A 15825-nucleotide genomic window follows, 5' to 3' on the forward strand; every position below is an offset into this window, starting at 1 on the left:
GCCTGGTGAAGAGAGGGGGCTGAGGAATCATCATTGCATTGTTTACATTGCCTCTGCTTCTTCTGAAACTCAGGTTTCTTCTTTGATTAAGAAAAACCCTGTAAAATGCTACTTTTGTGCCAGACGGGATTGAGGGAATTAATGACTATGTGATGACATATATAATCATACACAGACACCGTTCGAATAGCCCCCTGATCAAATCTACCGCTGACACAAATCTGGGAGGAAGCGCTAAAGTACTTGAGGATTGAATCCTGATTTGCCCAGATCTCAATGGGTTCAAACTGTCCTCGGTCTCAATAAAATTAGATAAAATGGGCTGGGGATAAAAATGAAGTATCATGTTGGGATGAAAAGAATTTGCTCCAGAGTTATAAAGTAGGGGTCCCAAGCAAGAAGAGGTACCCAGCAAGGACAACGCGGGGGCCTCAGGTGACAGGGCTCCCTCAATTGTTGCTGGAGAAGGTCGGCAGCTTCACGGATTTGGTGCTTTGAGTTCCTTTGACTGTGCTTGTACCTGGGCCTTATGTGCATGTCCTCCATACATGTGCTCTGGTCTCATAGGTTCCCTGGATGTCTCATTGCTCACACTCATCCTCCACTTCTCCATCTCTTGGTGCTGATGGCATCATAACAATGACGAGGATGCTCTGGGGAGGATCTTGCTGCTTCTTTTTATGCTATTTTAATAAATGTGGTTTTCCCTCAATAGTATTTTATTTTTCTGATTACATGTAAAGATAAGTTTCAGCATTCATTTCTGTAAAATTTTGAATTCCAGTTTTTTTTCCTTCCTCCCTTCCCTTGCCCTCCCCACAAACAGCAAACAATCTGATATAGATGGACATGTATGATCCTTTGAAACACATTTCCATATTTTTCATGTTGTGAAAGAAAAAATCAGAAGGAAAGGGAGAAAATCACGAGAAAGAAAAAGCAAATAAACCAAATAAAGTGAAAATACTGTGCTTTGGTCGGCATTCTGTCTCCATGGTTCTTCCTCCGGATGCATCCTCCAGATGGCATTTACTGGCCCAAGTCTATTGGAATTGCCTTGGGTAACCATATCCCTGAGAAGAGGCAAGTCTATCATAGCTGATCATCAATGTGTTTTAATTTGATCTGTGTTCTCTTGATGAAGATACATCATTGCTTTGAACTTGAAGTGGTGAGTCCTTTTCCTAGGCCCTTTACTTATCTTGTATTATCAATGACCTTCTCTTACTCCTTCTCTTTTCCTGCTTCTCTTTAAGCTTCTTCACATTTTTCTTTAGATTGAGTTCTCCACAGTCCCTCTCATTTTTCTTTCCCAAATTTGCTCCTTGTCCCTCTATCAGTTTGAATCCCTCTGGATCTCCCTCTGCAGCACCTGCCCCTTTCTCCTTTTCCTTCAGCAGCCAATGCCTGTAATTGCTTTCATAGCCTTCGAGATCCCAGTAGCACTTATGATGAGTGATCAGAAGTAGGATTTCAATGGAGGAATCAGAGGGGTAGTAAAGGTGACAGTGATACAGAAATTAAGTCGATTCTAGTCTATGTATCTAGGGATGACATATTCAAAAAAAGGAGAGAGAAGAAGGCCAGAAGTATGAGAGAAGACAGATAGACTTCCTATTAGGGATAATGTCAAGTTCTCTTGGTGATCCTGTTTATTCTGTTCCTTCTATAAAGTTCATGGGAATTGTTTGAAATAATTTTTCTTTTTACTACATCTGTCAAAAATCCATTTTTTGGCAATTTATAACCCTTGGAAACCATGGAATGAATTTCATTATCTGTAAATATGTATTTGTTCCAGTGTCTTTGACCAAGAAAACAAATGCAGAAAATAACCCAGGCCAGAATTGTGTTCTAGTGGTACCATGGAACTCACCGACATGGAGAATGTCAAATCTGATGGGACCCTGAAGATTTCTAGAGAGAGAAAAGACCTTAGAAAAGACCAACTGATTTAACCCATGCATTTGACTGGTAAGGAAACTGAGGCTGATAGGGTTGAAATATATCAAGTCCCAGGCCTTGCACATATTAGATTTTTTTTTAGTAAATGTCTGTTCAATGTTGTTGAACCTGCATTCTGGGAATGTGTAAATGCTGGTTTGGGAGCCAGCAAATCTAGATAGAAGTCTCTGATCTAACACATAGTAGCCATGTGACTTTGGTCAGATCCTTTTACTTTCATCAGTCTCATTTTTACAGCAAAAACTAAAAATGGCAAAACCTCAAAGAATGGTCGGCAGCTTTGTACACTGAAAATGCTACAGCAATGGGTGTTTTTAGAGGGATCATAGCCCATAGATTTAAAAATCCCCCAAATTCTGTATTAATATAAAAATGGCAAACATGTTCCTGGGGTGGGGAGAGCATGGGAAGCCAAGTTGAAGAGATACTTTTTGTGAGCACAAAATTCAAACCACTCTATAGCTTCCTGCACTTTCTCACTCCCCCCCCCCCGATTTGCTCACAGATTTATTATGCACTTTTTATTCTCATTTTCTCACTAAGACAATTAGGCATGATATACTCCAGAGTGCTGTGTTCCCATTTCTCTGTTCCTTGACTTTGAAAATCGGAAGGTGTTATAAATATACACAATAAAATCCAGTTTCTGGATGGAATGAAACCACAAGGAACTCTTTTTAATTGTGTCTGTTAATCTTGTATACATCTTCATTAGGCTTTTTAAGATATTGGAAAGATGCATCAAAATGTCTTCTTTAAACATACGTTGCCTGAGATGTCTATCTTTGTGTAACGCTGTGGGGATCATCTTGTATGAAACTGGGATGATGGGAAGGGATGTCAGAGTTAGTTCAGATCTCACTGTCCCGTGTGTGGAGGCACTATGGAGCAATGGTGAGTGATGGATTTTTGAGCAGATTTTTGACATTTATAACTATAAGGTCTGCAGATCTGAGTCTCAGTTTTCATATCTGTAAAATGGGGATAATATACCATTTTGAAAACTGTATTTGGCACATTTTTTACTTGGGGAAAGAAGCACAAAATCAACCAATTAACAAATCCACATGCAAGTCAAAATCAAATTTGACATTCAAAAGCAAATTCAAAGACAAAAAAACACCCCAAACAAATACTTCCTGTCCTTGAGGAGCTTTTGTGCTGTTTGGGGAAAACAACTTGTTGACAAAAAAGTCAATTAAAATGTGCAAATCAATACAAGGTTGGGAGAAGGGGATGATTTGGGGAGGTCTCAAGCACCTGAGAAGACTGGAAAAAAATCTTATGATGGAGTACTTGGATTGAACTAAGATGGAGATTTCCCGTTCTTAGAGGCAGAGGTGAGGAAGGTATTCTAAGCACACCAGCAGAAAGAACGTGTGAATGAAGTCAGCGAGAGTAGTGTTGTTCAAGGAACAGTTAGAAGGCCACTTGGGCAGTTGTGTGATGGGGAACAATGGGGAATCAGCAGCAGAACTGGATTGGAGCCAGAGGGTGAAGACCATTAAATGCCAAGCAGAGGTGTTGGTGCATTATGAGAAGATAGAGACGGGACATGGGATTCCACTGGCCCAGTGAACTGCCAGATAAGGAAATTCCCTCTGCTAGTAGAGGTTGGCACCCTCTGAAACTTGAAGGCAGAGCAAGGCTGGCAAGCTCAAATTGAAATGGTGGTGGGGCAGCTAGATGGTGCAGTGGATAGAGCACCAGCCCTGAAGTCAGGAGGACCTGAGTTCAAATCTGGACTCAGATACTTAATACTTCCTGGCTGTGTGACTTTGGGCAAGTCACTTAACCCCAATTGCCTCAGCAAAAAAAAAAAAAATTGAAATGGTGACCTTCTGCAAGGATCTGTGTGGGTACATACTGACTAATTTTAAAAAAAAATGGCTTATTACTCATATTTTAAGTTATTTTATTTGTCTTGTTAAATATTTCCAGATTATGTTGTAATCAGGTTCATCCTTGAGAATATAATGGTTCTCACAGGCACTGGGCTGTGGGTTTGACACCTTTTGCTGGGAGCACTGAGGTGGAGAGGTTGGGATAGGGTCACAAAGACAGTATTTCTTACAGGTCAGATGTGATCCCCATTTTTCTGGTTTTGAGGGCGCCTCTGTCCTCTGGGCCACACTGCCTCCATTACGTTGGCTATTAGGGGCAGTATGAAGCTGCTGGAATCTTAGCCACAAATCAATTTATAAAGATTAGTGCAATTGAGGTGGGGAGAGACTCTGAGAGAAAAGCATTTTGGGGGATAGCTACCATGACACCTTGTGGCCACAGGGGAGCAGCAAAGTCCTGTGCTGGGGAGAGATACACTTGGGGAGCAGTCAGGGGATGTCTTAGAGGAAGCCTGGCAGCTGGTAGTTTTGTATCTGAATCCTTTGTTTGCTAAGAAGGTCCTTTTAAGCTCCAGGAGGCAAGAAGTGAGACTGCCCTCTCAAGTTCAGTTCTTCGGGACCAACCTCCACTGTCCCACCCTAGAGCCATCCCTCTTGCAAAGTCATCCTCACAGGGGATCGAGTACCATAAAGTATATGAGAAATGACAACTACTATTGTTCCTTTTCCAATTAAGTACATGCTCGGTATTAGACTTCCCCAGGAGAGGGGCCAGTAGCCTCTTAGAACTGAATCCATTGGAGGAGGGAGAAGGGAATGTCTAATGAACATATTCTAGGATTGTGGGAAGGCTTCGGATCCCAGATTTGTCCCAGAGAGAGCTGGGAGTGACTCTCAAGGTCACCTAGCCTATCATTCATCTTACAGATGAGAGACCCAGTGAGGGAACCAGGCTTACCCAAAGCTCTGTCACCTAAGTAGCCTCTTATACCTAATCCCTTCCCCTCCCATAAAGCCATTCTATGGAACAAGAATTGATTTTAAAAAGAAAGAAGAGAGTAAGAAGAGAAAAAATCAGCAACATAAAAAATTGACACTAATGATTTACACCTGTGATCCCCACCCACTTCTGCAAAGGGGTAGTGGGGAGTGGTCTTTTCCTATCTTTTCTTTGAGGTCATGTCCTTTATAATTGTGCATGTTCCTCTCTCTTCTTTCCTTGCTTTCTTCCTTCCTTCCTCCCTTCTTTCTTCCTTCCCTGCCTCCCTCTCTTCTCTCCTCTTTTTCTCCTTTCTCTTTTCCCTTCCCTCCTATCTTCCTTCCGTCTTTCCTACCTTCTTTCCTACTTTCCTTCCTACCCTCCTTTCTACCTCCTTCCTACCCTCTTTCCTACCCTCCTCCCTTCCCTCCTTCCTTTCTTTCTTCTCTCCTCCGTTCTCTCCTTCCCTCCTTCCTTCCTCTCTTTCATCCTCCCTTCCCTCCTTCCTTCCCTCCTCCCTTCTCTCCTTCCCTCCTTCTTTCCTTCCTTCCTTCCTTTTTTCCTTTCTTTTCTGTTTACCTTTCTTTGTATTAATTCTTAGAAGTTCAGATTTTTCTGTATTCATTAGCTTCCTGGTTTATCACAACATAATGATGTTTGTTTACATGAGTATTCCAAAAATGTATTCAACCATTTTCTATGACTAAACATCTACTTTGTTTCTTGTTCTTTGATATGACAAAAGTGGTAGCTTTTGTATTATAGATAGAACACAAATGTTACTATAAATATTTTGAAATATGTGAATATTTTCTTTATTTTTAATCAATAATCTCCTAGGGGGCCTATGTTTGATAGTGTCATCTTAGTCAATGAGTATGAATGTTTTAGCTACTTTATTTTGTTCTGGTTTGCTGTCCAAAATAGCTGTAACATTTCATAGCTCCACTAATAATGTATTGGTGGGTCTATTCTTATAGTGTCTCCAACTACAATGTTTTTTTCAGTGGAGAAATTAGGACCATTGCACAGCCTGAGGTAGAGGCAGAGAGGAAAAACAAAAGAAATGTCACAGAATCATTGAATGTTTAAGCTAGAATGGGGTCTGAAATGTAGAAGAAGGAAAAGCAAGGAAAAAGGGATAAGAAGAGAAAATAGTAGCTTTAGAATTAAGGAACCTATTGGCAGCCATTGTTCTAAATAGGATGACCTGAGCTTGTGTATCCTTGGGCAGGTCATTTAACATAGTATCAACTCAGTTCCTTCATTTGTAAAGAAAGGGAGTCATTCCAGTTTTCAATCCATGATTCTAGTTCCCATGAACCCACTTGAGAACATCCCTTTACCTCACCCCTAGCCTCAGTTTCTTCATTTGTAAATGGAGATAATAATGCTGGACCAAGGTTGTTATGAAGATCAAGTGGATTCTTCACAACAATGTAAACTATAATGGAAAGCTTTTCGTAATCCCAAAGTAATACACCAGTAATAACTATTTTTGCAAGTGGCTTGTATAATACTGATATTTTAGCATTCAGTTCTGAAGATTCAGAATGAAGGATTAGCAAGCAGGTTTAAATGAAAATTTATTGGTCTAATTCAGAGAAAAATAAGATTTTATTTTCTTTAAAAATATGGATTATTTATTTCGATTTTAATAAATAACACCATATGAGTCTCATACAATTTCATATGGTTTTATTTTCCTGTTCTCATTGCCATTATGAGTTGGGTTGGCTCATTTTCCTTCAACTCTATATTTTTACATTGTTAATTAACCAACTGTATCTGATAATGAATTTTTAACACTCTTCCAAAAAAAATCAATAGAAAATCAGTCACCAGAGGAAACCAAGCTTTGTGGGAGAATCCTGGGGTAGATGGTTTTCTTTATCTACTCAGAATTGGATAATAATCTCATTCTCATTATTGTTATTATTATTTGAAGGATTCCAAATACTATTCCAATAAACATGCTTGTGTAAGATGATACCTGAGAGATTAGGTAAAATGAGAGGAAAAGATAATGACAAATGTTAGAGGGGATGTGGGAAAACTGGGACACTAATACATTATTGGTGGAGTTGTGGACTGATCCAAGCATTCTGGAGAGCAATTTGGAATTATGCCCAAAGGTCTATCAAAGTGTTCATGCCCTTTGATCCAGCAGTGACTCTAGTGGTCATATCCCAAAGAGACTTTAGAGGAGGGAAAGGGTCCCACGTGTGCAAAAACGTTTGTGGCAGCCCTTTTTGTGGTGGCTAGAAACTGGAAACTGAGTAGATGCCCATCAGCTGGAGAATGATTGAATAAGTGATGGTGTATGAATGTTATGGAATATTATTGTTCTATAAGAAATGATCAAGAGGATGTTTTATAGAGGCCTGGAGAGACTTACATGAACATATGCTAAGTGAAGTGAGTAGGACCAAGAGAATGTTGTACACAACAAGATTATATGATAATACTGATGGACATAGTTCTCATCAACAATAAGGTGACTCAGACCAGTTCCAATGGTCTTTTGATGAAGAAAGTCATCTGCATCCAGAGAGAGGACAGTGGAAACTGGGGGTGGATCACAGCATAGTATTTTCACTCATTTTGTTGTTATTTGCTTGCATTTTGTTTTCTTTCTCAATTTTTTTCCTTTTTGATCTGATTTTTTCTTGTGTAGCAACATAAATGTGGAAATATGTATAGAAGAATTGTATATGTTTAACATATATTGGATCACTTGCTGACTGGGGAGGAGGTAAGGAAAGAGAAGGAAAAAATTAGAACCCAGGGGTGAATGTCAAAAATTGTCCATGTATATATTTTGAAAATAAAAAGCTTTAATTTAAAAAAAAAAGATGATACCTGAGAGCAAAGTTTCTGCATGATTACTCTGAAACTCTTGGGGGCAGATGAGTCTCTGAGTATATAAGTATGGATTGAATTCTTCGGCAAGAAGCATAGAGGTTGTTCCAAGATCCTTCCATTGCTTTGACGGTTTTCCAGTTTCAAGTGCCTTATGAAGTTTTTAGCAAAGAACTGAGAAAATTGGGGATAGATGGTATTTTCATCATTTTTTAATCAAAAAAGCAAAGATTTAAAGAAGAAGGAAGATCTGAGGAATGAACAGCTGATTAAGAAAATAATATCTGAGAATGGGATCTTCATATCTGAATTATGACTTTAAATATAGGTACCCTAAGGTACCTTCCAGCTCTGATGTTTTATAAGTTTGATCAAAATGAGGACTTTGTGGGTGTTGGTGCTTCCTAGAAAGAGCAGTGTAACTTCCAGAACATGGAACAAGATTTTAGTAAAATAATTATAATGACTGTACCTCATATTTGGAATGCAAGGAATCAGCTTAGGTCAGATGAAAGCTGCTCATCCATAGAAAGTTAGTTGCCAGGAGTAATTGTTGTGATGCTGATGACTTGTTACCGTCCTCCCTAAATTGCTCTGTATTAAAATTTGTATATATTTTGTACCAACTTCTCTGTGCCCCACTTATTTCCCCCAAACAGAATGCAAACTCCTTGAGAGTAGAGACTATTTCACTTTTGCCTGTTTCTCCAGTGCCTAAGGTGTGTCACAGTAGCCACCACAGTCAAATATCTTTGTGGAATTAATGACTGAATGATAGTAGATATTACTGGATGTGTAACGCAAATGGAATGTGTCTTAGTTCAAATAATCTTCCTGTTACCAAATCAGAATTAACAAGGGTCCCAGAGACCCACCATTCCTGTTTTTTGGTTGTGGTCAAAAGGCCAAACCCAGTTTTTGGACCCCATCTTACTGACTTTCCACTTTTTGAACTTGACATTCTCTTTTAGTGGCTTTGCCTTTGATTGGTAGCAGTGACAGGAGGCTTCCTGTTTCCCCAGGACATTGGTTTTCTTGCCCAAGAATTCACAAGAATTAACAGACCTTCCTGCTTGCCTTCAGGCAGTGTCATCTGCACTCCTGTGATTCTCCAGAAATGGGTAACAGTTATCAATTCTGACAAGTATTGGGATATTTGCTGTCGCTTCTTGGATGTGTACCTCAGGAAGACCTCTCTTACTGTTATCTGATTGACAAATAGCTGCTTCCTCCTTCCATGTAGCAGCGGTTCGCCAGCCTCCACTCCTGGTTTTCCCTTTACTCCTTGCTGAGACCCACCTCATCGTTTCTTGGCTCCATAGGCTCCAGCTTCCCCCAAATGGTACCAGTGCTCCCACCTCTAAGTCCCACCTGACACAGCTCCTCTGTCTTCTCAGACCCTCATTCCACTAGGAGGACCTGCTTCCACTTTTGGAAGAGCAGCTTTGTTTTTTGCAATGACCTTGAGAGTGAAGGGACATTCCTAGACCCTTCTTTGCTTGGTAGGTGACCAGCTTTCCCTTTTGGACAAAAATAACCACTCCTACTGACGAAGGAAAAAAGGCAAACACTGGGAGCTAATTTCCTCTGCTAAATATTAGTCCTGGCACATAATAGGTACCTATAAATGTTTATTGGATTGGATTGTCACTTCTGTTAGTTTTTGTGGACAGCTTCCTGTAGGCATCCTCAACTCTGAAGTGATTAAAGCTTCCTTCCTCTTCTTACAGTTGCTTGGCTAGCCTGTCCACTTTCCCTTCTCTTGAGCTAACCAGTTTCCTTCTTGGATCCCTCTAGTTTCATGTCCTTTTCCTTGTCTCTGTCCTTCTGGTCATTCAGCCACTTTAGAATCTGTCTAACTGTATGGTCATTTGGTTAATTTTTCTCCATCTTGTCCACAAAGATAGCATAACAGTCTTTGCCAAAAAGTTTTTGGAATTTACCTGAAATTTCTTGATTAATCAATCAATAAAAAAGCATTTAATCAGTGCTCACAGTATACCAGGCACTTTCCAGGAATTCAGAAAAAAAGAAAAAGTAGTATTTGCTCATAAAGAGCTTACATTTTAATGGGAGAAGCAGCCTGCACATCTATAAGTATATGTAAGAATAGGAAGCATGACATAATCATTTCAATTTTTAAAAATTTATTTAGTGTTTTAATTTCCCCAGCTAAATGTAAAATCATTTTAAATATTCATTTTTTTAAAACTTTGGGTTCCAAATCCTCTCCCTTCTTCCTTCTCCACTATTTCTCATTGACAAGGCAAGCAATATGACTATATATATATATATATATAATATAGTCATGCAAAACATTTCCATATTAGTCATGTTGTGAAAGAAAATATAGACCTCCCCTCAAAAAAATAAACCTTAAGAAAAACAAAGAAAGTAAAGTAAAAACATTTACTTCAATCTGTATTTAGACACCATTACTTCTCTGTTTGGGATTGACTAGCATTTTTTTTTTTTTGTAATCTTAAATCCTTCAAAATTGTCTTGGATTGTTGTATTGATGAGAAGAGCTAAGTCACCCACAGCTGATCATCTTACAATATTGCTATTACTTTATTCACGGTACATTTCTCTTTGCATCAGATCATGTATGTCTTTAAAAAATATCCTGAGAATATCCTGCTCATCATTTCTTATGGCACAATAGTATTCCATTATTGTCATATGCCACAATTTATTCAATTGATTAGCATCTCCTCAATTTCTAATTCTTTGCCCCCAGAAAAGAGCTTTTGTCATATGGAATCTTTTCCTTTTTGTCTTTTAAATTTTCTTTGGGATCTAGATCGAGTAATAATTTATTGAATTCTAACTCTCCCTTTCCCTTTCTCTTAGTCTATTCTTTCACCCCTTAATATTATTTTTAAAGATGTTATTATTTCACATTCAACTTAAACCTATCTATATATACACTTTCTATCTGTCCTAATAATGAGAAAATTCTCATGAATTACAAGTATCATCTTCCTAGGTAGGAATGTATATAGTTTAACATTAAGTCCTTTCCCATTTACCTTTTTATGCTTATCTAGAGTCTAATATTTGAAGGTCAAATTTTCCATTTAGCTCTGGTCTTTTCATCAACAGTGCTTGAAAACCCTCGATCTCACTGAAAGTCCATTCCCCCACCCCCATACAGTAGATTATATTCAATTTTTCTGAGTAGGTGATTCTTAGTTGTAATCCTGTTTCCTTTGTCCTCCAGAATATCATATTCCAAGTCCTCCAGTCCTTTAATGTGAAAGGTGCTAAATCTTGTATTATCCTGATGGTGGCTCCATGTTTCTTTCTGGCTGCTTGCAGTATTTTTCTCCTTGACCTGAGAGTTCTGGAATTTGGCTATAACACACTTGGAAGTTTCATTTCGGGATCTCTTTCAGTAAGTGATTGGTTGATTCTTTAATTTAAAAAAATTTTTTTTAATAGCATTTTATTTTTCCAAATACATGTAAAGATAGTTTTCAACATTCATTTTTGTAAAACTTTGTTTTAGATTTTTCTCCTTCCCTCCTTTCCCTGAAGACAACAAGCAATCTGATATAGCTTACATATGTGTAATCCTTTTAAACATATTTCCTTATTTGTCATGTTGTGCAAGAAAAATCAGACCAAAAGGGAAAAAAAAACACAAGAAAACAACAAACAAAAAGGTAAAAGTCCTCTTCTTTGATCCATATTCAGGCTTCATAATTCTTCCTCTTGATGCTATTAGCATTTTCCATCCCTAATCTATTAGAATTACCTTGAATCACTGCATTGTTGAGAAGAGCCGGGTCCATCACAGTTGATCATCACATAATAATGTTGCTGTGTACAGTGTTTTTCTGGTTCTGTTCACTTTACTCATTTCTTGTAGGTCTTTCTAGGCTTTTCTGAAATCAGCCTGCTCATCATTTCTTACAAAACAGTAATATTGCATTGTTATGGGCCAGAAGTCTGAAACAAGGATTCTTACAAGGTGCTAAGTCAATGGAATTGATGATACAATGGTTATCTAGTTTATCATCTAAGTTCAGTATGATTGATTTAATCTTATAATAAATGATGGTTTCCTGGTGATATAATGATTGGTTTATACTCAGGGTAGCACATACAAGCTGGGAGCCTCAGCCAGATTCATTCAGAGATAGAGAAGACAGCGGACCTAAGGTGGGAGCTCAAGCTCTGGAGCCAAGAAGAGAGAGATTCCTTTCTATCTTCATCAGCCTTGGGGTGGCTGGCTTGGCCTCCTGCATTTTCTCCACTGAAACCAAGTCCCCTCCGAAGGCCACGAGAAAGCTAGCTGAGCACCAGGTGAAGGAGACAATAAAAAATTTGGACTTTAACACTTGGCTATTTTGATGATGATTAATCTGCTGAAAGGAAGGCTGTTCAGAGACCTCCAGAGAACCGAACGAAGAACACTCCATTCCATAACTTTTACATACCATAATTTATTCAGCCATCCCCCAATTGATGGGCACCCACTCAATTTCTGGTTCCTTTCAACTACAAAAAGAGCTTCTACAAACATTTATGCAAGTATGCATCCTTTCCCCTTTTTTATTATCTCTTCGGGATACAGACCCCCTAGTGACACTGTTGTGTATGTATAATTTTAGAGCCCTTTGGGCATCATTCCAAATTGCTTTTCAGAATGGTTGGATCATTTCATGATGGTGGATTGTTTCAATTTCCAGTTTATCTTCTGGTTCTAGGATATCAGGGAAGTTTTACTTGACAGTTTCTTGAAAGATGATATCTAGTTTCTTTTTTTGATCATGATTTTCAGATAGTCCAATAATTTTTAAATTCTCTCTTGCATCTATTTCCCAGATGAGTTGTTCTTCCAGTGGAATATTTCACATTGTCTTCTACTTTTTCATCCTTTTTTAAATTTCTCATAAACCCATTAGCTTCCATTTGTTCAGTTTTAAATTTTAAGGAATTATTTTCATCAGTGAGCTTTTGAACTGCCTTTTCCACTTGATGAATTCTATTTTTTAAAAAAGTTTTTTTCTTCAGTGAATTTTTGCGTCTCTTTTTACATTTGTCCAATTCTTCTTTTAAAGACATTTTTCTTTATTGGATTTTTTGGTACCTCTTTCATCATTTAGTCTAATCTGTATTTTAAGGTGTTATTTTCTTCAGTACTTTTTTGTGTCTCCTTTACCAAATTGTGTCTTTCCCCCATGTTTTTCTTTCATCACTCTTATTTCTTTTCCTATTTTTATCTTTTCCTCTCTACCTTGATTTTCAAAATCCTTTTTCACTTCTTTGGAGATCTGAGACTAATTCATCTTTCTTTTTTTTGGAGACTTGGATAACTTTGTTATCTTCTGAATATGTATTTTGATCTTCCTTGTCACTATAGTAACTTTTTATGGTCAGATTTTTTCCTATTCTTTGATCATTTCCCCAACCTATTACTAACTCTTTGTTAAAGTAGTGCTATACTACCATGGTGGAAGGTACCCCATTCCAAGCTTCAGGGATTTTGTACAGCTATTTTCAGAGAAACCTCTAGGGACCCATAAGTTTTCAATTCTTCTGAGGTAGTATGATGTAAAGAGAGGTATGTTTACTGCTCTCCTGGTCTGTGCTTCAGTCTGCGAGTGACCACAAACCCCTTTTCCTGTTCTGGAATTGTGACAAGGATCCCTGCTCCATGTGTCTCCAAGGTCCGGTGTGCTCCTTTCCCTCATATTGCCACAGGACTGTGACCTGGATCCGACTGGGGACAAAGCCACAGATTCCTGCCTCAGTGCTAACAAAAGACCCCTGTAATCCTTTTGACTGGTTGTTTGATCCCCTTATTGTCTGTGGGCTGACAGCTCTGGAAGTCACCACTTCACTGATGAATCAAAACCTTTCAAAGTCTGCTCCTGATTGTTGAGGTTGGGTCTGTGCTGGCACGTCACCCAGCTATGACAGACTTTTCTTGATGAACTTCTAAGCTGTCTTTGGATGGACCTTTATTTTACCCCATCCTTTTGTGGGTTCTGCTGCTACAGGAATTGTTTTTATAGCATTATTTAAAGGTTTTTGCAGGGGTTTGGGAGATAGCTGAGGTTATTTGCTGCCTTTTCTCCACCATCTTGGCCCTCAATGGATAGCCAGCATGGCACAATCTTTTATAAAACACATCAAATTGGAAGTCAGAATGAATTGACTTTAACAATAAAAGTTTTTTTTTTTTCAGTTGGGACAAGGTTAAATGGAAGATCAAAGAACAGATAGCAATGCTGGTGAATGTGGGTGATGTGATGAGAATAGACAATGAAAAAGGGAAATCCACTCAACTTTTACTTTGCTCCCCTCCCTCCTCCAGCATGATTTTAGACAAAAAAGAACAGGGAATTGATATCTAGGAGACAAAGAGAACGTCTGTCTGCCATTAATTCAAATCATGAGACCAAGATTTACAGCTGAGCTTTGAAGCTTTGAAAGACAGGAAAATAAAAGTGGCATCAACTGGAGACAGATTAAGTGTCCTAATTTTCAGAAAATAGAACATAAAACCTACATATTAGAAATAACTAAATATGACTTAGATTCCTAACAAAATTCTAGAAAATCTTATTATAGTGATAATTAATGGAGATCTAAGAAGCAATGTTCACAAAGATCCAAGACAGTGCTAGCCATCCCCAACTTAACTTTTTCCTTTGTTTTTTTCAGAGTTGCTGGGTTATTAATTCAAAAAAATTTTAGGAATAGGGTTTGCCTAGATTTTATTTTTTTTAAGCACAAAACTTTTTTTTTTTTTAGTTCCCAATTCTCCCTTTCTCTTGGTATTTTCCTTCAATCACTGAGAAGGCAAGAAACACAAACTCCATCACAAATATGTATAGTTATACAAATTTCCACACAAAAAAAAGTAAGACAAGAAAAGAAAGAAAAAAAGCTTTAAACCATATTCTAACTTCACTTGACCTAGAGGATGAGAACATGTTTTATCATAAGTCCTTTGAAACTATGGTTGATCATTGTATTGATCAGTTACTAATTTTTCCACAGATGATTATCTTTACGATATTGCTATTTCTGTGTAGATTGTTCTTTTAGTTTTTGCTCACTTCAATTTGTTTCAGTCCACACAGATCTTCCTAGGTTTTTATGACGCCATCCTTTCATCATTCCCTATAGCCCAAGAATATTCTATCACATATGTATACCCTAATTTCTTTAACTATTCCTCAATTGACAGACATCTTCCCAATTTTCAGTTCTTTTCTACCACAAAAAGCTACTAAAATAGGTTTTTGTATGTGCAAGTCCTTTTCCTTTTCTTTAATCTTTTCTTCTTATAGATTTGACCCAGTTTCCTAGGTTTATCAGAGAAATTATTGTAGAGATTTTTTCAGTTTCCTGTATTTTCTTCTAAATCTTTTATAATCCTCCAAATGAATTCTATTAGTATCATTTGCACAAAGTGATAGTTTTGTTTTTTATTTATTATGTTTATTTCTTACATTTTTCTTGTCTTATGGCCTTAGCATTTCTAGTGCAAGGTAAATAATAATAGTGTTAATGATAGTAATAATGATCTGGATCTTATTGCTTATTCTCATTTCAAATAATGTTTGCTCTTGATTTAACCTTGGTTTAAGGTTTTGGTTTTATAGTATTTCCCCCATAAGAATTTTTCTTTAAGAATTTGCTTGCTGTGCTATTTGGTGTATATCTGTACAATATTATTATTTTATTGCCTAGACACTTTTTAGCAAAATTAAGTTTCCATGCTTTTCTCTTTTAAATAAATATAGTTCTGCTTTTTCTTTGTCTGAGGTCACTATTGCCAGCCCGGTCTTTTTTATTTCATCTGAATCATAATTGAGTCTAGTCTAGCCCTGTATTTTAACTCATTATATATCTCTTAGTTTTATTTTTATTTTTTAGAAGCAGCATATTTTTAGATTCTTGTTTCTAAGTCATTCTATTATCACCTTTGATTTTATGGGTGAGTTCATCCCATTCACAATGATGTTGGCTAACTCTGTATTTCTCTCCATCCTGTTCTCTTTTATCTATTCTTTTATTTCTCTCTTTTTATACTGTACTCTCCTCAAGAATCTGTTTTCTTCTGGCCACTGCCTTCCTTACTCTACTCTCTCTTTTATTCTGTACCCTTCCCCAACTTCTCTTAATTCTTCCTGTTCCTAGTTCCTTATTATT

This window comes from Sarcophilus harrisii, chromosome 2 (assembly GCF_902635505.1).
Source record: "Sarcophilus harrisii chromosome 2, mSarHar1.11, whole genome shotgun sequence".
NCBI classification, from domain to species: Eukaryota; Metazoa; Chordata; class Mammalia; order Dasyuromorphia; family Dasyuridae; genus Sarcophilus; species Sarcophilus harrisii.